The sequence below is a fragment of the Sus scrofa genome, chromosome 6 (genome assembly GCF_000003025.6).
Source record: "Sus scrofa isolate TJ Tabasco breed Duroc chromosome 6, Sscrofa11.1, whole genome shotgun sequence".
NCBI lineage: Eukaryota > Metazoa > Chordata > Mammalia > Artiodactyla > Suidae > Sus > Sus scrofa.
The window spans coordinates 29,239,998-29,263,529 of record NC_010448.4 but is presented as its reverse complement, the minus strand read 5'-3'; the positions used below and the strand labels follow the sequence as shown (position 1 = coordinate 29,263,529).

Here is a 23,532-nt window from a genome sequence, read left to right as displayed (position 1 = left end):
TTCAGAGCCCAGACCTGCACCTCCTCTTTCAGCTCTGCTGTCCTGGGAGTTTTCTCATCACCTCAGTGAGACAGGAAAGGGTCAAGCATGCCAGAGACAAGGAAATGTGTTCAACTTTATCTGAAAGCTTTAAAAACAATGACAGTAATCCAGAACCAAATGAAAAGAGGAGGGGATTGAATTCTCTGGGAAAAGTGTTGGGGGAGGAGATGGACCCTGCATTTCTTTCTATGGTCCTAGCAGGTCCCAGGAACCTACATCACACTGGGGTCCCATCCAGCACAGCCCTGGTATCAACCAAGAGGATGTGACCCCGGGTGCAGGGTCTGGGGAGGCGGGGTCATCGAGTGTGGATGTGGTACCCAGGTGGGGAGTCTGGGGAGTTGGGGTGGAAGTCTCACTCCCCAACCCCCTGCAGTCCTGGCTTTGCAGTCCATGATTTGTCAACTCCTGGGCCCCATTTGAGTGTATTCCTGCAGTGTTTGCTGAGGAATCAGTTTGGAAGAGTTGAATTTCAGTCCGAAGCTCAGCCTGTTTGCATGTCAAGACCCTGAATTTAGGGACAGGGCTTATGAGGGACAGTGTGTCTGGGGCCCAGATGAGCCACGACCTGACTGTCCAGGTGGGTCCTTCTGGTCCCATCTCTTGGGCTGAGCCTCATCTGTGTCATCGCTATCCCCACTGGTGCTCCAGGGATGCTGGTGTCTGAGTTAGATTGCTCTGGTGTCCCTGCTCCCCTCCCCTCTCCCTGCAGGTTGAGGGGATGGGGGGCTGCTTGCTGTGTGGTCTCTGCTCCTGTGGCAGAAAGGACCCTGCAGGGGAGAATGCATTAGGGCTGTGACACCTGCATGGGCTGTCTTATCACACACACAGTGTTCCCAAGATCCCACAGAGGAGGGCACGGTAGGTGGCCTGGGACCCCAGAGGCCCTGTTCCTGTCCTGAAGCTCAGAGAGCATGCCCACCTTGGGCTCCGGATTCAGCCCACACCTCCATCATCTCCCTCTGTCATGTCTTGAACACAGGAAAACAACTTTGACTGATCATTTTCCACAACATAGGCCTGGTCCTGTTAGAATCAGGGTCTCTAAATTAGGCGTCCTGGGAGAGGAGCTGTTTTTAGGCCTAAAGGGGGAACAGCTAATGAGTGTAAAACATTTTCAGGTGAAATTAATATTCAGTGATTATCTCTATGTTACTCAGCGGTTGACTTCTATTCGTCATAATTCTCCTGGTTTTAGATCTGATGCGGGCACGTAGAGGAGTCAAAATTTAAATGTTCATTATCTGTGTATTTGTAGCTTCAGTTTCATTGGTGACCTGTGGTTTTTAGGAAAGAGTTACTGATTGCATGGAACACATAAAGGACTTGCAATGTTGATAGGGTAATTAAGATTAGAACAGTGGGATTCCCGCTGTGGTGAAACGGGATCAGCAGCATCTCTGGAGCAATGGGAAACAGTTTCCATCCCCAGCCTGGCACAATGGGTTAAGGACCCAGCATTGCCACAGCTGCAGCATAGGTTGAATCTGTGGCTCAGATCTGATTCCATGCCTGGGAACTCCATACGCTGTAGTGTGACCAAAAGAAGTAAAAAATGGGGCCCAGATCATGGTGGATTCTGTAGGCCATAGAAAGTGTCAGGAGTTTCCTCTCATTGTAATTGGAAGCTGAAATGGACAACACTAACAGACTGAACCTAGCCAGAACACAGACTGGGGCTTGAGCCCAGCCTAAATGCAGATTGGGACTTGAACCATGGTTTTAGTTATTTGTCTTTTAGGGCTGCACCCATGGATGTGGAGGTTCCCAGGCTAGGGGTCTGATCAGAGCTGTAGCCGCTGGCCTACCCCACAGCCACAGCAATGTGGGATCTGAGCTGTGTCTGTGACCCACACCATAGCTCATGGCAATACCAGATCCTTAACCCACTGAGCGAGGCCAGGGATAGAACCCACGTCCTCATGGATGCTAGTCAGATTCATTTCCACTGCACCACAATGGGAACTCTGAACCCAGGGTTTTAAATTAGAATCACTCACCCAGTGTCTGGACTCACAGAGGTTCAGGTTTTCTCATGCCTCTTTGAGGATCCGGTGGGCTACAGTTTTATTATCCAAAGGGGGTGGGGCCAGAAAAGACTGCCTCTTCCTTTCTGAGAGTAGTGGTAGCTCCTCCTTCATATCCAATAAGGTGTGTATTCAAGTCAGCAAAATGTGTTTCTCAAACTCCTGGCCTTGTTCTGAATCTGAACGCAGGCCTCATCTGCCACCCAATGACCTGAGGCAATTCTTACACCGCCACTAGTCAATCAATCCTGTATAGTTCTGATGGCTTTTTTGAGTAATTAACTTAAAGAGATCTCCCAAAGTCCCCTAAGTTTCCCCCTTTATCTATGGGCCCTTATTGGGGTTTCTACAACTGCATGTGCCTACTCCATCCCTATCAAAGCCAGTAAGGTATTTAAGAGCCAGAATCACATAATTAGATTTACTGGAAGGGCAGACATAGGCACAATCATGATGTATTTGAGAAATGCAAAACTTCTGCCCTGACCTGAATAGAAGATAGCGACCAGAAAATCATGTAAAATTGAGGTCATGAGAGATAATGTGACCCAGACGTGGGTTTAGACTTTATGTAATTAAAAAAAAAAAAAAAAAAAAAAAAAAAGATTAGAACAGTGGCTGGTAAATGGTTCAAGTTATCCTACTTATGCATCTGGTGTACATGTATGAATCAGTTTAGTTGTCAATATTAGTAAAATAATATAGAAGGCAAGAACTTATCCAAAAATGGTTATTAATGTGTGATCATGAAATTGTAGAAGTTCTTTCAGAATAGGTGATACTGCCCCTTAAGAGCCTACCTGAAACTGGTATGCCCAGTGACGTACAGGATTTTTGACTCTGAATTGACTTTGGCAAAGCAACGTAAGTTTACCTGTTAGTTCACTTATTGAGAAAGACATGATGGTTATGGTGTGGGCTGGACACCAGTTGACAAGGATTGGATTCCTTCCTTAATTGTAAATGCCCATGGGTAGACTCTGCAAATGTAGGATAGGTTGGAGGCATAGTGTAACCATTCAAGGTTAGTAGTGGTAGTTTCAGCTGCTGAGACTTTCTGTTTGGATGCAAATGCTTCTGAGATGATGCAGAGAATTAGCATCACTAATTGCTGTTACTGAGTGAATAAGCTCATAGATGAACTCTTTCATGTGGTGTGTGCATCAGGGTAGTGGCAGTAATGTGACATCCCTAAAAAACAAAGAAAGTGCTCTGGGAAGAAGGTCATATTTACTTCTACATATATAATTGTGGATTTTTGCTCACATTAGGTGTAAATCTGAGAATAGAGAAAATCAGTGTACAAAGCCTCCCATAATATTGCAGTCTGTTCGCATTGACATTACATAATGGAAGTGCAATGCTACTGAGTATGTACCATAAAAGACAGTGTCCAGGGATGAACTGGATAAAATGCTTCCTGTCAAACCACCTGTTGTAAAAAGAAGAATAAATTCTAAACTCACAATAGGTGGGAGATCATGTTATACTACCTCTATGAAGAGGTGCTAATCAGCTAAATGCTATTACTCCTGGAAGAAGAGCAATAATTATGGCAGCTGATTAAAGTGAGCTCACAGGTTGACATCTATCCCCATGTAAAGATATGATGGCCCCACAAGATAGAGCCTAAAATCCAATGGGCATGATTCATACCATTGCCATGTGTCTGAAAAGCACTTTTCATCCTGAATAGTATGTAATGATATGTGAGACTATTCTAAACCCAGGTAGGCTATGAATACAGATGGTACTGCTGAGTCCAGCTCTGCAGGATGGGGCTGAAGAAAGGGTGCTGTGAAATTCAAGGAAAAATGTTAACATAAAACAAGACACAGAGACATTGATCTTAATTAAAGTTGGGAAACGGGGGACTCAAGTTCTCAGGGACCAAGAGCGCCACCTCTAGAAACCACACTGCTTTTATTGTGCTCTTGAGGATTATGTCAAGTGAGAAGGGGGTTGTAGGTGCAGGATACAGGTTTTTTTAAGTTATTTTAAAAGTCACAAAGCCAGCTGCTGATTAAGGTTTTATTCTGACCTTTGGGCATTTAACAGTCATTAGCATTTGAGGAAGCTTGGCATCAGCTATCTATGCATAGCATCTAGAAAATCACCAATGTGCTTCTGCAGATGGTGTGCCTATCTGCAGCAACCTGGGCATGCCTAGGTTTGCACCTTGGTTCTCCTTGCTAATACACATCCTGCTAACGACCCCTCATAAACCCCTTGGGGCCATGAGGCTCCTCTTTCTTTTGTTCTTAAGAGGATATATCATGCTGTGCAAGTGGCATGCCTATATGCACAGGCTCAGCATGCCTAGACCAATGCATTAGGTCCACATTCAGCTGAGCCTATAAATAACTTAGGCCTTTGGGTCTTTGTTCTTAAGCTTAAGAACATTCACCAGCACTGTGACTAGTTTTCAAGCAGGAAGATGGGGTAAAGTAAAGCAGGACAAGATGGACTTTTCAGCAAAGAGACTAAGAAATATTGTAGAAACATGTCTCATGACATGACACTGTGACCAAAAAATCAAATTAGGTGTTGGTATAGAATTATGTCTCCTTCTGCAGGGTCAAATAAAGTAAAATTTAAATTTTGATCCATTAACTCAAATAATTCTGGCTGCTAGTGTTGCCAGAACTCAGCCTCTGCTCACCAGTGCTGAATAGAAGTGCAGAGACAGATTAGGGGACAAAAGGGGAAAAAATAGCTTTATTGCTTTGCCAGGCAAAGAGGGTCACATCAGGATAACCTCTTAAAGACTGTGGCCTCCTTAGGAGAGATTGGGAAGTGGTTTTATACTTTTGAGAATGAAAAATGGAACTGCAGATAAGGATCAGAGTGGAAGCCAGCTGGCATTGTTTTCAAAGCATGTGTCCAATGGTCTAGTGGTCTTCCTTACAGAATAAAGAATGCTTCATTAACACCTTCCAATTGTTGGGGCTTCTAGTTCTGCAGAAGAATTCAAAGATACTGTTATCCATATTCCTCAAGAAGGGACCAAGACCCTGCCCCCAAATCTGCACTATTCCTTCTTGATCGCTCCTCTCTCGTTTCTGCATCCTCTCCCTTCCCAGATTATCAACTGTTTGAACCTGCCCTTTGCAACTCAGGGAAGGTCATGGAGGCTGAAGTTTATTCCCAAAACACAAGCAATGGAGGACACAGAAAACGTGTGTGTCTAGGAGCCCCACAGGACACTAGCTTGGTTACACTAGGACTGAGAGTGCTAATTACAGTACGATGGCTATAATTGGGGCCAATCAAACCAGTAATGGTGTTTGGAATTGGAACAATGGCTGGTGGTTTTACATTAAAGATTCTAGTCATCAAAGTATTGTCACCAAGATTTGAGGAAACATCTGCTAAAATTAAGGAGAAAATGGTTAGTTCAACAGAGGCTCCTGCATGTGCCAGATTGGTGGCTAGAGGTGGATGTATGCTTCAACTGGTACCAGAACCAGCTCTACTATTGATGATACAAGGAGGAGTAAGAATGAGGGGGAAGTAGTCAAAGCTTGTGTTATGCATGCGGGGAAATGCCACATCAGGTGCCCCAGTTATTAGTGGAACAAGACAGTTTTCAAACTTTCCAATCAGAGTGGACAAAACTATTACAAATGCAGGGGCTGCCATGACTACATTATAGATTGGCTCATCTCCATGTAGGCTCCAGATCAGCACACCTCAGCATGGATTTATAGACTTCAGGTGTTGCCTACTGTTTCTGTTCAGGCACCAAATAGCAAATACAAAGTGCCAATATCTTTGTGATGTGTTGAACATACTCAGCAGTTTATGGACACAGGTAAAATGGCTGAGCAGAGTATAAATCTAAACAGATTGAGCCTTCTTTTCACAAACCCTGTGATAAATCAACAAATTGAATTGCAAATTCAGAGAAGTAGTTTCAATTCTGCAGCTGCTTTTCCAGATTTTTATTTCTCTTGAAGGTGAGAGAAGTAGAATTACAGCCAATTGACTGGAGTATTTGCCTGTTAAGCAAAAATTTCCTGAGGCAGAAACCCATCTTAAAGAATTTGCTTTGCATTCAATTGATGTAGGCTAGAGACTTGCAATCCTTATTTTCAGGATTTAAATATATTGTATTTGCTTAGGGTTTTGAAAACTTGGTCAAAATGAACCTAAATTCCTAGTCCAGTACTGATAGAATGGGTGTTAATGGTAGTAATAGAGGTAGTTCCCATCATGGCTCTCTGGGTTAAGAATCCAGCTAGTATCCATAAAGACGTGTGTTCTATCCCTGGCCTCACTCAGTGCCTTAAGGACCTGGCGTTGTCATGAGCCATGGTGTAGGTTGAAGATGTGGCTTTGATCTGGTGTTGCTGGGGCTATGGTGTATGCTGACAGCTACAGCTCTGATTCAACCCCTAAGCTGGTAACTTCCGTATACCCCAGGTGTGGCCCTAAAAAGATACTTACAGGAGTTCCCATCGTGGTGCTGTGGTTAACGAATCCAACTAGGAACCATGAGGTTGCGGGTTCGATCCCTGCCCTTGCTCAGTGGGTTAACGATCCGGCATTGCTGTGAGCTGTGGTGTAGGTCTCAGATGCGACTTGGATCCCGCGTTGCTGGGGCTCTGGCGTAGGCCGGTGGCTACAGCTCCAATTTGACCCCTAGCCTGGGAACCTCCATATGCCGAGGGAGTGACCCAAGAAATGGCAAAAAGACAAAAAAAAATAAATAAAAAGATACTTACATACATATGTACATTAAATGTAGTAATAGAGTGGATATTATGATTGGTAATGCAAGGAAGGTTGTTTTGTATGTACAAATTGTCGTTTTGTCTTGATGTTTATTGAAGGGAATGTAGTTAGTGATGTGGACAAGTAGCAAGTAGTGCTCTGATGGCTAATAGTGTAAGTAGAAAAATGTTATCTTGTTATCTCTTGCATGATTATTCACTTGGGTAAAAATCCTGATAGTGGTGGGAGACCTCCTGATGATGCTCTAGTGAGGATAAGGATTGTGAGGGGAGGTGTGTGGTTTTCTGTGTGTGATGATGATACTGTTGCAGTACCTGAGCTGGGCATCAATATTAAGAAGATGTGTTATTATGATATAAAGCCGTGCATTTAGGATTGTTATGGCTGGATTGTGCATTGTAATAGCTGTTATACATATATAGGCACTTGATGAGCAGGCCACAATTTCTGTACTTGATCCCAGTTGAATCCTCTGCAGTCTCCAGGTATGATTCATGATAGAGCTGACAGTAGTATACTTAGGTCAACGTGAGGCAGAAGATAGGTTCCAGCATAGACATTTACAACTAATTTCTTGTGGACCCTTCCTGAGGCAGGAGAATAGGTACAACTAGCCTCTTGTTTTCATTTCCTGAGGTAGCAGATAGGTGGGCTCTGGGATAAACAGTGAAAAGCAGCCACCTGTCTGTGCTTGAGGATGGAAATAACAATGTGCACAAGGCAGATACTTGGTATTTGTTTTCTGTGACCTGTTAAACAATGACAGGCTCAGAAGAGGGGCTGAGCCCTGCTTGGTCAAAAGACCAAGCAGTCACATACTCCCCATCCTCAGGGTCAGAGAGACCCCAACTACACATGCTCAGAAAGACTTCTCTGGGGCAAAAAGGAATGGGATGCCAGGCCATAATAAGTCTAGATAACCTTCCCACAAGGCCTTGCTTTGGAATCCATCTTGGCCAAAAGATATGCATGCAGATTGGGGAGGGCCCTGGGCCTAGTCGGGGGCAAAAGCTAAAACAAGATCATTGGCCAAATGAAAACAAAGAACCAGAAGAACCATCCCATGTAAGTGATTAAATCAGCTCTCTGGCTGCCCCTCTTTCAGGGGGATGCCGGAGTCTGTACTCCTCCTTTGGCTGTGTAGTACTGCTTTGCTTCTGCCTTAGATAAATAGACAGCTTCTGTCTGTGGTCTCCCACATGTTGGACTTTGTCTCTAAAAATAAACTTTATATACCTCTTTTTACAGTCTTTGCCTCTTTGAAACATTTTTGCTTTCAACAGGGGCAAGAATCAGGGGATTCTTTTGCTTTTTAGGGCTATACCCAGGCATATGGAAGTTCCCAGGCTAGGGGTCAAATTGGAGCTCTAGCCACTGGCCTGCACTGCAGCCATAGCAATGCAGGATCCAAGGTGCATCTGTGACCCACACCATAGCTCACAGGTGTGCCAGATTCCTGACTCACTGAGCAAGGCCAGGGATTGACCCTGCATCCTCATGGATGCTAGTTGGATTAGTTTCCCCCACACTACAACAGGAACCCCCAAGAATCAGGGGATTCTGCTTCTACCCTCTAGCTACTCTAGTAGTCAGGGTTCCTGGTTTCCATCCAGGCTGCCCAGGTTCAACTCCTGAGCAGAGAATTAAGATCTTGCTTCAAGCCATCACTCACTGCTGTCTCTCTGAGATCAGAGGGATGGTAAGATTTGGCATAAAACTGTTAGGGGTGCAAGTCTGTCACATTAAAGTATTGAGCCTGCTGTTCATGGAAGTCTTGTGTTGCTTCAGGCACTCAGAAATGAAACGGGGAGTGTTCCAATTTTATGACAAAAGCTATTGTTTTGATGGTGGGTGCTGTTGGACTAAAAATTTTTGAAATTCATTGTGTTCCTTGACCAGAGTGTATTAGATTAACAATAATAGCCATCATAAGTAGTAGTGATGTGGTGGATTGTTTGATGCTTCTATAGCTTATAGATATTTTTTTTCTAGAATGGAGATAATGTTAATCACTGTGCACCTGTTACTACAATTCTGCTTCCTGAGATAATAGTCAGTAGAATGACAGTAAAAACAATAGGGTTTATTAGTACAGGAAGGATCTAAACAACATCTTGGGGGGATAGGCCTGATAGCTCACTTAGTGGACCTTCCTCTAGCACGTGGTGTAACATGGAATCCTGGAGCATGTAAAACTCTTAACAGTAGCTCAATTCCTACAATTCTAGAAATAAGAGGGTTTAGACCTTTGTTATTTACTCTAAGTAACTTTTTGTCAGACATACTAACTTTATGGTGGGATTCCTGATGTGAAGACACATCATGAAACCTCTCATATACAGGGGGCTAATGGTAAAAAAAAAAAAAATAGATGTGTAAGCGGATCATATAAAAAATGCAGGTAAGGTGCTCAAATTCATAGAAAGGAGATTGCCAGGGGTGTTTTAATTATGACATTAGCTGTATGTAATTCTGGCCTGTAGGGGTTGTGAAATGCTCCTAAAGGTAGGATTGTTGTGAAAATGTTTATAAGAGTGATATTGACACAGTATCTGGGAAGAACAAGGAGAACGGGCCTGCTACACTTTCTACATTGGAGCCAAATACAGGTTTTGATTCTACTTCTGTTAAATTACAAGGGATCCACTGGATTTCTGCTAGAATAATCAAGTTCTGGGTAGGGGTCAAGGTGGGAAAATTAGTCCTAGGTGTTTCTGTGTAATAAGTACTGGTGGAGTGTAAATTGTCCATTTATCAGTAGGACTGATAGAATAATCGCTAGTGTTCCTTTATATGAGATTGTCTGTGCTGCTGCCCACAGGGCTGCAGTTAGTGTGTATATTGAATCTGAATCTGGAATAGATGGCTAGGCTTCATATAGCTAATATAAACAGTACCCCTTGGTTTATGTCAATGAGTATATAGGACATGGGGAGAAGAATTCATAGTGTGTCAGCCAGTGTTAATGCTAGCATTGCTGCCATAATAAACATATTGATGATAGTGTTGGTCATAGTGGCTTTTTTTCCCCCCTTTTTTTTGATTTGTGGGGCCACAGCCAAGGCATATGGAGGTTGCCAGGTTAGGGGTAGAATTGGAGCTACACCTGCCAGCCTACACCACAGCCACAGCAATGCAGGATATGAGCCATGTCTGTGAACTACACCACATCTCACAGCAACACTGGATCCTTAACCCACTGAGCAGGGCCAGGCATTGAACCCGCTACCTCATAGTTACTAGTCAGGTAGTTACTCATTTCTGCTGCACCACAATGGTAAGTTCTGTAGTGGCTCTTTAATAAATAACTTGACTGCATCAGTAATGGGTTATAATAATCCATAGAGGCTGACAGTTTTTGACCCTTTCTGGATTTGTGATTAGCCTAGGATTTTTAATTCACTGCATGTAAGGAATGCTATAGCAGGTAAAATTGGGTAATTAGTGAAATAATGCTAATTATAAGCATATTCTTAGGAAAAGAAATTGAACTACTGTGGATAAAGGTTCAAGTTTTTGTGCAATGGCTGGGCTCTGAAAACTCTAACAAACCCTCTTCTATCTACAGTAGTGGATGTATAAATTAATTGAATGTAGATTATATCATCATTTAGTTTGAAGACATTTTGAAAATTTGGCCTTATTTCTCTTGTCCTTTCTTACTGGGAGAAGTCTATAACAGGAAGTGACCAGGACTACTCCAGTCTGAACTCAGTTCATGTAGGTCTTTCTTTGCTGGACAAACAGACCCTTCATAGCGGTTACACCATTGGGATGTCCTGATCCAGCATTGAGGTTGTAACCCTACTGTTGAAATCTAGAATTAGGATTATGCTATTATCCCCAATGCAACTTGTTCCAATGATCAAATTTTAGATCAGTAGGTGATAAGGCATTTTGTTTAGTTGGTCTAAATTTTCATCCCTCAGAGGTTGTTTTGAGGCAGAAGATATATAGGCTCCAGGTTAGATATTTACAACTAGCATCCTGTTTATATTTCAAGAGAAAATAACAGGAACAGGATAAAGAGATGAGCATTTTCTCCTGTGGACACTTTAAAATAATGGTAATGGCAGGGCAGAGAGGGGCTAAGCCCTTCTTGGGTAAAAGATCAAGAGACCACATCCCATCCTTGGGGTCAGGGAGACCCCAGCTACACATGTGCAGAAAGACAGGATTAAAAAGGCAAGGGTACTATCCCATAATTGATGCTGTCAGTCTTCCCATAACCCCCTATGCTGGAATCCATCTTGGCTAAAAGACACAAACACACACACACACACACTGAGGAGAGCCCTGGGTTCAATCAAGTGTGAGAAGTAAAGCAGGATAACTGGCCAGAGGAAAACTAAGACCTAGAGTAATTGCCATTGGCCAGAGGAAAACAAAGACCTGGGTGATGCGCTCTTGTGCTTCTAAACACTTCCCTGTCTGTCCTTCCACATGTCCTGTGCTTATAATAATAAACTTTGTGCTTTTTTTTTTTTTTTAATAGTTTTTGCCTTCTTGAAACACTCTTGGTTTCAGTGGGGGCAAGAGTCAGGGCATCTCTGCTTCTAGTCTCCAGCCCCTGATGGTCTAGCAGCTATGATTCCTGGTGTTCATGCAGCCTGCCCAAATTCAATTCCTGAGCAGGAAATTAAGATTTCTCTTCAAGCCATTGCTCACTGCTCTCTCCCTGAGAACAGCTTTATTTTCCAAGGGCATCCCAACCAAAATTGTTACTCTGTTAAGAATTACGTTATCCCTTGAAGTTCACTTACTGGTTTTTGGATTAATTAGTTAAAGCTCCATAGGGTCTACTCAAATTATTCCCACCTAATTAAAAGAGACAGGGAGTTCCCTTCATGGCTCAGTGGTTAATGAGCCTAACTAGGATCCATAAGAATACGGGTTCAATCCCTGGCCTTGCTCAGTGGGTTAAGGATCCAGTGTTGCTGTGAGCCATAGTGTAGGTCACAGATGCAGCTACCTTCACCTGCAGCTCTGAGTTGACCCCTAGTCTCTGAACCTCCATATGCTCTGGGTGCAGCCCTAAAATTAAAAAATAAACAAACAAACAAAAAAACAGTAAAACCCTCAAGTAACCAGTCACACAGTCCCTATTTAGAGCATGAATGACTATGCCACCTTTCCACATTCAAGATATAGTGACCATTAAACATATCATTGTGTGGGTAGAACCTCTAATACCAAAAGTGCTAGAGGCAGTGTTTCTTATAAAGAGGCAGGGTTTGTAATTATAGAGTTCCTTTTACCATTTTAAAAATATTTCCTTAAATGCATACTTTTGTTGGGTTAACAATGTTTGAAAAAGTTAAGTATTAGTTGGGTTTATTTCATTGTTAACTATCAGTGAGTTCTGGAAAAAACTTATATGAGGAGAACTATTTAGGAGTTCCCATTGTGGCTCAGTGGTTAACAAATCCGACTAGGAACCAAGGAGAACTATTTATTATTACTCATACTAACTGTATTGCTTCTACTAATTAATAGATTAGTCCAGTATTAAATTAGAAGTTTATGGAGTTCCCATTGTGGCTCAGTGGGTTAAGGACCCAATATTGTCAGCTGGCCTGGCTCACTGGGTTAAGGATTCAGCATTGCCACAAGCTATGGCATGGGTCTGAGATGCAGCTCAGATCCACTGTTGCCATGGCTATGGTGAGGGCCTGCAACTGCAGCTCTGATGCAGTCCTTCGGTCAGGAACTTCCATAGGCCACAGGTGCAAACATGAAGAGAAAAAAGACTGAAAAGACCAAAAAAAGAAAGAAAAATTAGATTTATTTTGGTATTAATATGAATGTGTGGTTAACCTTAGTACTTTAATTGGTGTCTACTTTTAGCCAACTATGATATATGGTCAATGCTTATTCTCTAGAGAAAGTTGCATTCTGTATGTAAAAAGCAGTACCATTTTGGAATAGTTTTATTTTATTTCATTTTTTTGTCTTTTTGCCATTTCTTGGGCCGCTCCCGCGGCATATGGAGGTTCCCAGGCTAGGGGTCGAATCGGAGCTGTAGCCAGAGACACAGCAACGTGGGATCCGAGCTGCATCTGCAACCTACACCACAGCTCACGGCAATGCTGGATCGTTAACCCACTGAGCAAGGGCAGAGACCGAACCTGCAACCTCATGGTTCCTAGTCGGATTTGTTAACCACTGCGCCACGACGGGAACTCCTTTTACTTATTTATTTTTTTGGAATAGTTTTAAAATGACATTAAATGTTATGGGGTTTTTGTTTTGTTTCATTTCTTTGTTTTGGCACTGCTCACAGCATGTGGAAATTCCCAGCCAGGGATCAAACCCATGTCACTGTTGAAGCAATGCCAGATCCTTAGCCCACTGCACCACAAGGGGACTTCCAAAAGTTACCTTTTTTAATAAAAGTATAGTTGATTGACAATGTTCTGCCTGTTTCTTCTGTATAGCAAAGTGACCCACACATACATATATATATATATATATATATATACACACATTTTTAAAAGATATTATTTTCCATCATGGTCTATCCTAAGAAACTGGGTATACTTCTATATGCTATAAGTGGACCTCATCGCTCATCCATTCTAAATGTAAGAGTTTGCATATTCTAACCCCAAACTCCCTGCCTACTGGCAACCACAAGTTGGTTCTCCATGTCTGTGAATCCGTTTCTGTTTTGTAGATAGGTTCATTTCATGAAGTGTTTTATTCTATTCTATTTTATTTATTTATTTTTGTCTTTTTAGGACTGTACCCATGGCATATGGAGGTTCCCAGGCTAAGGGTTGAATCAGAGCTGTAGCCACTGGCCTACACCACAGCCACAGCAACACAGGATATGAGCCACATCTGCAACCTACACCGTAGCTCTCTGCAATGCTGGATCCTTAACCAGCTGAGTGAGGCCAGGGATTGAACATGTGCCTCACGGTTACTAGTCAGTTCCATTTCCACTAAGCCACAATGGGAACTCCTGTGCAGTATTTTAGATTCCATAGATAAGTGATATCATATGGTACTTGTCCTCTTTCTTCTTTATTATTATTTTGCTTTTTAGAGTGGCACCTGTAGCATATGTTGCTACTCAGCCTAGGAGTCTAATTGGAGCTACAGATGTGGGCCTACACCACAGCCACAGCAGTGCCAGATCTGAGCCGTGTCTGTGATCTACACCACAGCTCATGGCAATGCCAGATCCTTAACTCACTGAGCAAGGTCAGGGATCAAACTCACAACCTTATGGTTCCTAGTTGGATTCATTTCTGCTGCACCGGAGTTCCCGTCGTGGCGCAGTGGTTAACGAATCCGACTAGGAACCATGAGGTTGCGGGTTCGGTCCCTGCCCTTGCTCAGTGGGTTAATGATCCGGCGTTGCCGTGAGCTGTGGTGTAGGTTGCAGATGCGGCTCGGATCCCACGTTGCTGTGGCTCTGGCGTAGGCCAGTGGCTATGGCTCCGATTCGACCCCTAGCCTGGGAACCTCCATATGCCGTGGGAGCGGCCCAAGAAATAGCAAAAAGACCAAAAAAAAAAGACTTTTCTGCTGCACCACCAGGAACTCCTGTCTTCTTTCTGATTCACTTCACTTAGTATGCATCCATGTTGCTGCAAATTGTATTATTTCATTCTTTTTATGGCTGAGTAGTATTCTGTTGTATACATGTACCACATCTTCTTAATCTGTTATTCTGTAAGTGGACATTTAGGTTGTTTTCATGTCTTGGCTGTTGTGAATAATGCTGCTGTGAACATAAGGGTGCATGTATCTTTTGTACGGAAGTTTTGTCTGGATATATGCCCAGAGGTGGGATTGCTGGATCACATGTTAGTTCTGTTTTTAGTTTTCTGAGGAAGCTCCATACTGGTTTCCATAGTGGTTGTACCAATTTACATTCCCACCAGTAGTGTAGGAGGTTACCCTTTCTCTACACCCTCTCCAGTGTATATTATTTGCAGATGTATTAATCATGGCCATAATGACTGGGGTGAGGTGGTACCTCACTGTTGTTTTGAGAGAAGTTATGTTTTTTATTTTTTAAATTTTTTAATTTTTTTGTTTTTTGTCTTTTTAGGGCCACACCCATGGCATATGGAGATTCCCATGCTAGGGATCTTATCAGAGCTACAGCTGCCAGCCTATGCCAGAGCCACAGCAATGCCAGATCTGAGCCACATCTGTGACCTCCACCACAGCTCAAGGCAATGCCAGACCCTTAACCCACAGAGCAAGGCCAGGGATCAAACCTGCAACCTCATGGTTCCTAGTTGGATTCGTTTCCGCTGTGCCATGACAGGAGCTCTGAGAAGTTATGTTTTTTAATGTCATATTTAAAGTTTAAAATGATTTGCTGAAACAGCCAGGTTCTCTAACGTTATAATTGTGGCAGAGGGTTTTAACATATTGGCCAGGGGTAAAGACGGTTTAGTCTGTGTTTCAATCTGTGCCAATTTCTTCCTGCCAGAGGTGGATCTGATAACTAACTAAATAAACAAACATAAACATATATATATAGTAGTGAATTAATACATATAGTATAGAGAGGGCTCTCATGACATAACGGGGGGGGGGCAGCAGAGGGCATTAAGGTACTAGCCTTCGGCAAGTTAGGGTCAGTGCCCTGAAACACTTTGAGGGAGAAATATCCCAGTTTAGAGGGACAGGAAGAGCCAAGTCAAACCAGCAGGCTTGCCAAAGGCTAGTGCAGCCCCCAGGGCAGCTGTGGGAGAGGGAAGGCAGGCCTGAGAGTTGCTATTTGAGCATGTGGCCACAAGAGGGTGATGGTGTATCTTTGGGGTATATCTGCAGCTCCAAGTTTGCACCTTCAGGCTCAGAGTTAGGGGTGATGATGGGTTTGGGGGAACCTTCAGAAAGGGCCCATTAGAACTGGGGTGTTTTCAGGGCACCTGTGACTCCCAGAGACAAGATTACTCATGTCAAGCAGAAGCTGGGTTGCATGATGGTTAGAAAAACTTGCCAGGCACAATGGGGTTGGATTGCATTTTGTTTATTGAGTGGGGAGACTCTGGACCAAGACACCATCTGTTTTGAATCTCTTGAGCTGGCAATTCTGAAGACCCTGACTTTTGAGTGCTTTGGTATCTGGATGGAGGTTGGTGCTGGTGAATGGGTGGTAGGCTGCTGTTAGAATCACTGTGTTTTTCCCTCAAGACATCTCCCCAAAATTATCTCTCCTATTTCCATCTGAGGCTTTTTTTTCCTGCCCCTGACTTCAGTATCACAGAGAGCCAAAGTTAAGGCAGGTCTTGCAAATGAAAGCAAGCTGGTTTATTTAAAGACTCTCAAGACACAGTAGATGGGGAGTCAGAGGGTTTTTAATGTATTGGGGTGGGGTATGTTGGGATGACTGCCCTGTGAGAATTTGAGAGAGAAATACCCCAGTCTACAAAGCAAGCCATTGTGCTGGAACAGTGAGAAAGAAGAACATCAAGCTGGCAGGTAGGTGTCTAAAGTCAGTACAGCGCCAGGGGCTGCTGAAGGAATGAATTTGGCTGAGAGGTGTTGTTAAGAGAGAATGACCACCAGATGGCACCAGAGCACCAGCAGAGAGAACCCCCCTCTTCAGCTCCCTGGCTGCATGTCCAGGTGCAGAGGTTGGATTTGAGATGGTAGCTTGGAACCCACAGGACATGCCCAGAGTGTTGGGGTTAATGCCAGGGTGCCTCTGACTCCCAAATTGCACCACCTCAGGAAGGGGAAATATCTGTGCCTTCAGCATCTGGTGGGGATTTTCAACCTAGACCGGTTGCCCAGGGGACAGAGAGTTTGACTGGTCCTCTAAGATCATATGGCCCTTTTTGTCTCAAGTGGCAGGACTCTGGATCTGAAATATCTGTCTTCAGTTTGGGGATTGCAGGTTTCAAGCTTCCATCCTCAGCGATGTTCTCATGTAGAAAAAAATGTCTGGTGGTCATGAGTGGAGCATGTAAAAAAATGTGAGATTTCATTGGGCAGCTATGGTAATTCCAGTGTTTTTTTCTCTCAAGGGTTCTACCCAAAGTTCACTCATCCACTTCCATCTAAGCTGCTTTGTCCTGTGTCCAACATCTGCTTCAGGGAGTGGACCACAGGTAGGTGATTGAATTAAAGAAGGCTCTCATGAGCCATTGTGTGGGGAGGCAGGGAATTTTAATGTATTTGGGTGATGTAGGTTGGGTGAGTGCTCTGGTGGACACTGAGAGACAAATAGCTGTCTGTAGGGCACATCATGGCACTGGAAGGGTGAAGAGGAAGGAAATCAAGGTGGCAGGTGCAAAGGCCAGCGCAGTACTGGTGAGCTGCTGAAAGAAATGAAAGGGAGCACTGAGAGTTGTTGTTAGAGAGGAAGGCTGCCAACTGTGCCAGACCAGCAGCAGAGCCCATCTGTAACCTTCCTGGCTGCACCTCCAGCCTCAGAGGTGGGGTTGAAGCTGGGTTGGTGGAACCTCCAGGATGTGCCCAGGGCTGTGATGTTGGTTACAAGTGCCTCTGACTCTCTGGCCCATTATTGCCCAACCTCAGCATGGGGTCACACCTGGGACTTCAAAATCTGATTGGCATTTCCAGCCTGGTTGTGTAGCCCAGGAGACAGAGAGCTTGACATGTTCTCTGGAGTTGGACTTCCCTTGTTTCAGGAGAGGCACAATTTAGGACCCAGAAACATTAGTCTTAAATCCTGAGCTTGCAGTTTTCATGTCTCTGGCTTCCATGGGTTTATCATGTACAAATAAGGGCTGTTATCCATGAAGGGAGAATGTAAGAGCTGTGCTATTTTGGTTGGTGGCTGTGCGAATTACTGTGGCTTTTCTCTTAAGACATGGCCCTAAATTCCTTCCTTTTCTATCCATTGAGCCTCTTTTTCCTGTATCCTTTTTCTGTTTCTCAAAGTACTTATCATGAATGAAGGCAGGGGGATGGATCTAAAGAAGGCTCTCAGGACCAAGATGGGGGTGGGTGGCCCAGGGTTTTAATGTATGGGGGTGCGGTAGGTTGTGGTGAGTGCTCTGGGAGAGCTTGCAAAAGAAATACCCCTGCCTGTGGGGCACTTCAGTGCTCTGGGAGGAAGAGGAGGAAGGAAATCCACTGGGCAGGTGCCCAAGGCCAGTGCAGCCCAGAGGGCTACTGAGGGAACTGGAGGAGGGTCTGAGAGATGGTGTTAGAGGGCACAGCTGCCAGGTGGCACAAGGGCACAGGCACAGCCTGTAGGAGTCACTACGGAATGTACTGGGGTGGAGTTCCATCCTGGCTCAGCAGTTAGCAGACCCGAGTAGAATCCATGAGGACTTGGGTTTGATCCCTGGCCTTGTTCAGTGGGTTAAGGGTCTGGGGTTGCTGTGATTTGTGGTGTAAGTCACAGATGCAGTGAGGATCCTGCGTTGCTGTGGCTGTGGCATAGGGAGGCAACTGCAGCTCCAATTTGACCCCTAGCCTGGGGACCTCCATATGCCATGGGTGTGCCCCCCACACACAAGAAAAAAGAATGTGCTGGGGCACTTCCAGCCTGGTTAGGGGCCCAGTGGTTAGAGTGCCTGACATGTTTCTGGGGTCTGATTTCCCTTTGGTTCTAGAGAGGCAGGACTCTGGATGAGAAACCTGTGTCTTCAATGTCATGCTTGTAATTTAAGCCTCAGGACTGCAGAGGATTTTCATGTGGAATAACGGGCTGGTGGTTTGGAATAGACCATGTAAAAGGGGTGATGTTTTCATGGGTGGATTTACTAATCTCTGTCCTTTTCCTCACAAAAGATCTCACCAAATTTCTTCCCTCTCCATCTGAGCCTCTTTTCCCCTGTTTCAGGGAGCAGACATAAAGGCAGTTCTCATGAACTAAGGCAGTGTGATTGATTTTCAGAAGGCCCTCAAGACCCAATGGGTGGGGATGCAGAGGGTTTAAATATATTGGGGTTGGGTAGGCTGGGGTGCATGCTCTGGGAGACTGTGAGAGTATTACCCCGGGCCTAGGGTACTTCATTGTATTTGGTGTCTGAGGAGAAGTGAAATCAAGCTGCCAGGGCCCAAGGAGAGTGCAGCTTCAGGGGCTGCTGAGGGAAACAGGAGGAAGGGCTGAGAGATGGAGTTAGAACAGATGGTCACCAGGCCACACCAGAGCACTGGCAGAGACTCTCAGCAAATTCAGGTTCAGAGGTGAAGGTGAAGCAGGCATGTTGGGGCACTCAGTAGGCTCCTAGATGAGGGGTTGGTTATAGTATGCCTCTAATACTCTGTCCCAAATTGCCTCACCTCAGGGAGGGGGCATAACTATGCCTTCAGCATCTGATGGGCATTTCCAGCCTGCCTGGGTAGCCCAGGGGCCAGAGAGTTTGACAGGTTTTCTGGGCTAAGATTGCTTTTTGTTTCTCAGAGGCAGGACTCTGGACCTGAAATGTCGGTCTTGAATCTGGGCCTTGCAATTGCCAAGCTCCACCCCCCTGCCCCTGCCCCTCCACAGAGTTGTCATGTGGCCAAAGGGGCTGGTGGTCATGAACGGAGCACATAAAAGTGGTGCTGTTTTGATTGGGTGACTGTGCAATTTGCTATGCTTTGTGCTTCAAGACACCTCCCCTAAATTCCCTCTTCTTTTTCCTTTGAGGCCTTGTTTTCCTGTCCCCAACCCCTGTTTCAGGGAGCAGACTTAAAGGTAGTTCTTGGGAATTAAAGTAGGGTAACGGATGGAAAGGATGCTCTCATGACACATGTGGGTGGGAGAAAACAGTGGGTTTTAATGCATCAAGTTGGGGTCAATAGCAGTGAGTGCTTGGAGTCTTTTAGAGAGAATTACCCCACTCTCTGGGCACTTCCCTTGGCTTAAAGGTGAGCAGGAATTCAATCAAGCTGGCAGCTGCCCAAGGCCAGTAGGGCAATGGGGGTCTGATAAGGGAAACAGGAGGAAAGGCTGAGAGTTGGTGTTAGAGGGGACAGTCTCCAGAAGGGGCCAGAGCACAGATAGAGCCCACCTAGGGCTCCCCAACTGCACCTCCAGACTCAGAGATGGTGCAAAGTAGCATTAGTGGGAGCACTAGGATGTGTTAAGATGGCTCACAGAGTGCCGCTGACTCTCTGGCACAAATTGAGTCACCTCAGTGAGCAGAAAGACATGTGCTCTCTGCATCTGCTGAGTACTTCCATCCTGCTCTGGCTGCCCAGGGGCCATGGAGGTGGACATGTACCCTTGGCTAGGTTTGCTTTTTGTTTCTCAAGGGGCAAGGACACTGGACCCACAATATCTGTCTTGAATCTTGGCTTTACAATGACCAAATCTGCAGCCTCTCTCAAGCCATCACAGGTCAAAAGGGACTGGTGGTGGTGAGTGGAGCTTGTAAAAGTGGTGTTATTTTAGGGGGCAGACAGGAATCCCTGTGCTGTATCTTTCTGGAGTTCTCCCCACAGTTCTCTCTTCCCCTTCCATCTGCACCTCTATTCCCTGTGTGCAGCCACTGCTTCAAGGAGCAGAACTGAAGGAAGTCATGTGAGCGAAGGCAGCTGCAGCTGATCTAAAGAAGGCTCTCCGTACCCAGTGGGTGGAGATGCAGAGGTTTATGTATTGGGTGTGGGGTAAGTTGGGGTGAACACTCAGGGAGACTGTGAGAGAGAAATGCCCCAGTTTCTAGGGCATTCATGCTGCTGAGCAGCTGAAGAGAAACAAAATCAAGCTGCCTGGGCCCAGGGCCAATGTCGCTTCTAGGGCGGCTGAGGGAAACAGGAGGAAGGGCTGAGAGATGGTGTGAGAGCTGAAGGTGGCCACGCCAAACCACAGCACAGGCAGAGCCCCTGTGCAGAGATTCCAGAGACAGAGTTGCAGAAGGACTGTGGGAACACTCAGAACATGCTTATAGGTTTGGGGTTGGAAACAGGGTGCCTCTAATACTCTGGCCAAACAGACTCACCTCAGGGAAGGGACTCAGATGTGCCTTCAGAATCCGATGGGCATGTCAGCCAGCTCAGGTGCCACAGGTGCAAGGGTGTGACACGTTCCATGTGTCAGCTTGCCCTGTTTCTCAGAGGCAGACCTTTGGTCCCAGAAACAAAGGTGTTGAAGATTGGGCTTGTCAATTGTAAGCACTAGTCTTGGGCAAGGACCAGCCTGATTGTCCTCTTCCTTCTCCTCTCAGTGAACTGAATACACAAGAGAGGACATGATGTCAGCCTGGTTTTAGAAAACCACACATCCAAGATTCAAGCCAGGTATGTGCTTGTCCCTTCAAACAAGCAAAGGGTACTCAGAACCCCAAGAGTCTGTCAAAATTTCTGGACATTTACCCAGAGAAACATGCTGAATTTGAACTAAAGAGTAGTGAATTACATCAACATTCTGAGGCAGAAATTAAAATGTCCATATGATGAGGTGCCCTGCACCCACAACTCAGCCCTGAGCACTTCCATGGGGTCCCACCAATCAGCAACTGGGTATTTCAGCCTGAAGGAGAGGAGGGTCTCTGTGGGTTCTCTAGTGCCCTTTGACCAGAATGTGCTGTAACAGCAACTCTGAACCCTGATGCCACCTCCAACAGCAGAAGTCTGGTCTGCACTGGCCTGGGGCACTGCCAGTGTGATTTCCTTACTCTTCTCCCTTTCAGCCTACAGAAGTACACAATGGGCCAGGGTATAACAATCTCAGAGTCAGCCAGGACACTCACCCCACACCCTGAAATCAATGACACCACATTGTAAGTCATGTGAGCAGACCCCTAAACAATCAGCACTACTCCACCCTGGGACATAGCATGAAACCAAGGACCATCAAGCCTTTATATACCTTGCCCAGTTTTAGGTAGCTACCTGCCACAGGTGTCTGGCAGAGGAGGACGAGGCTTGGGGGGAGGGAAAAATGCTTGAGGAGATCTCTAGAGAGAAATAGAAATGGTATGAGCACAGCCTGCCCCCCCCCCCCAAAAACCACTGTGTTGACACAGTACATTCACAAACAGAAGGCCTACTTTCCAGAAGTGCAAATCCACATGGACCAGCCTGATGATAGCCAAGTGTAGGGAAAAATCCCAGCCAGGTATTTCTGGGTCCAGAGTTTTGCATTCAACCCATGATGGGGACTCAGACCAGAGAGAGCCTGTCTAATTCTCTAGCAGTTGGGCCACCAGACCAAGGACCCATCTCCAAACTTGCCTCCAAGCCTGAAGGTGAAGTCTGGGACCTGTGGCGAGGGCAGGGGATCTCTTGTGCTCTGGTGTCAGATGGTGCTAATCTGCTCTAACAGCAACTCTCAGCATTTCCTCTGCCTCCATGTAGGGACCTTGGCCTGCACTGGCCTGGGACACTTGTCAGTGTGATGCTCTTACCCCTCTCCCTCTCATGACACACAAATACACATGGGAGTGACTTACTCACAGTGGGCCAGGCCACTCACCATACCCAACTTTCTGCCACTGCCTGAAGTCAGCAACGCTCCTATTTAAGTCAGGACAGCAGGCTTAGAATCAGCAACCTTCCTCCCCATGACTCTGCTTGTAATTCTAAACAACCCAGCCGTGATTCGTGATTCACCGTACATGGATTTAGAGAGCTTCCTTTGAATGGGTGTCCTGCAGAGGCTGAAGCAGCTCAGGTGCAGAGGGAAGATGAAGGTTGTGGAGATCTCTGGAGAAAAAGAGCTCAGCCATGAGCACAGCCCACCCCACCCCCAAAATGCAACAGTGCAGACACACCACATTCATCACCTGAAGCCCAGCTTTCCAGAAGCCAAACTCCCCACCAGAAAACTGCACATCCAACATTCAAGCCAGGTGGTTATGGATCCAGAGTTCTGCTTGCAAACATGCAAAGGACACTCAGACCACAGACAGCCTATCAAGCTCCCTAAACTTGGGGCCACCCAACCAGATAGGAATTGAATTTGACATTTAATGGCAGAACTCTGTTACCTCACTGAGTTGAGGCAAATTGGGCCACAGGGTCAGAGGCACCATGAATAAAACAGCAGGCTCTGGGCATCTCCATGTGTCCAACTTTAATCCCCTTCTGAGCCTGGAGATAGAAACAGGGAGCTGCAGGGTGGCTGTGCTGTGATCTGGTGCTCTCTTGTGGACACGTGCACTAACAGCAACTCTCAGCCCTTCCTCTGCCTCCCACAGCAAAAGTTTGGTCTGTACTGATCTGTGCACGTGCCAGCATGATGTCTTTACTCCTCTTCCTCGCAGGCGCACTGAAATACACTATGGGGCAGGAGTATAGATTCTTCACAGTCACCCCATATACTCAGCCCACATCCTGAAGTCAATGACCCATCTTTGTAAGTCATTTTAGCAGGCTCTGAATCAATGCGCACCCTTCACCCTGGGACCCAGATAGAAACCAAGGACCACCCAGGCTTTACTCATGTTACCTAGTTGCAGGTAGCTTCCTCTGAACAGGTGTCTGGCAGAGGAGGAAGAGTCTCAGGTGGGAGGGGAAAAAAAAGCATGAGGAGATCTCTAGCGAGAAAGAGCACAGGCCTGAGCACAGCCTGCCTCCTAAAAAGCACCAGCTTGATAAAGTGCATTCACAACCAGAGGGCCACCTTTCTACTATGTAGCTCAACTCTACATGGGCCAGACTGATTCTGGAAAACCATACAGCCAACATTCCAGCCAGGTAACTCTGGGTCCAGAGTTGTGCATGTAAACAATCAGGAGATTCAGACCCCAGACAGCCTGTCAAATTCCCTAGCCATTGGGCCACAGGACCATGTAGGAATTGAACCAGAGATGAGCAGGCAGAACCATGTCCCCTCTCCTGAGATGAGGCC

At 45.6% G+C, this 23,532-nt stretch overlaps 1 long non-coding RNA gene across 1 annotated transcript in view; it reads left to right on the top strand.

The window, feature by feature from the left end:
- Positions 1-21,629, top strand: part of LOC110260950 — a 40,695-nt gene extending 19,066 nt beyond the window's left edge. The window contains exons 2-3 of the long non-coding RNA XR_002344580.1: positions 16,805-16,888; positions 20,906-21,629. This is a non-coding gene — a long non-coding RNA (uncharacterized LOC110260950). The remainder of the gene's footprint in view (positions 1-16,804; positions 16,889-20,905) is intronic.